The sequence below is a fragment of the Penaeus monodon genome, chromosome 24 (assembly GCF_015228065.2).
Source record: "Penaeus monodon isolate SGIC_2016 chromosome 24, NSTDA_Pmon_1, whole genome shotgun sequence".
In the NCBI taxonomy this organism is placed as follows: Eukaryota; Metazoa; Arthropoda; class Malacostraca; order Decapoda; family Penaeidae; genus Penaeus; species Penaeus monodon.
This window is the reverse complement of record NC_051409.1, coordinates 10050737-10051232: the sequence shown is the minus strand read 5'-3', so window position 1 is coordinate 10051232 and position 496 is coordinate 10050737.

Genomic DNA, 496 nt, shown 5'->3' with positions numbered 1-496 from the left:
AACGAGTTAATCTTCTTACACAGGACGCAACACACCAATCCTCACCGAAAATTGGTGAAGGACGAACGAATGTATTTATGTATCCATCTACCCATTTATTTACGAAAGAGAATGGGAAGTATTCTGCGCCATGTGTTAAATTAGAGAAGACATCGCATCGCATGACATATGCAGGTGACTGTCGAAGCGGTCGGACCGATAGATGGCGGCTGATGTTAGTAATGGATGTAAAATGCACCGTCGAGGATAAAACATAATTTAATTTGCTTGGCTTCGTGGGGTGAATATATAAAATTCGTTCGAGTGAATTCTGTGATAGTCAGATATAATAGAGAAATATAGGTAATTTTGTTTGTGAATGTCAAGAGGTGTTATTTTTAACAGGTACTTGCGTGTATAACGTGCATAACATGTCTAGAAGTTTTTGGTGTAGTCTTCGAAAGATGTCAAATATTTTCCAGTGGACATCTTTATGAGAACATTTGTTTGACAAATG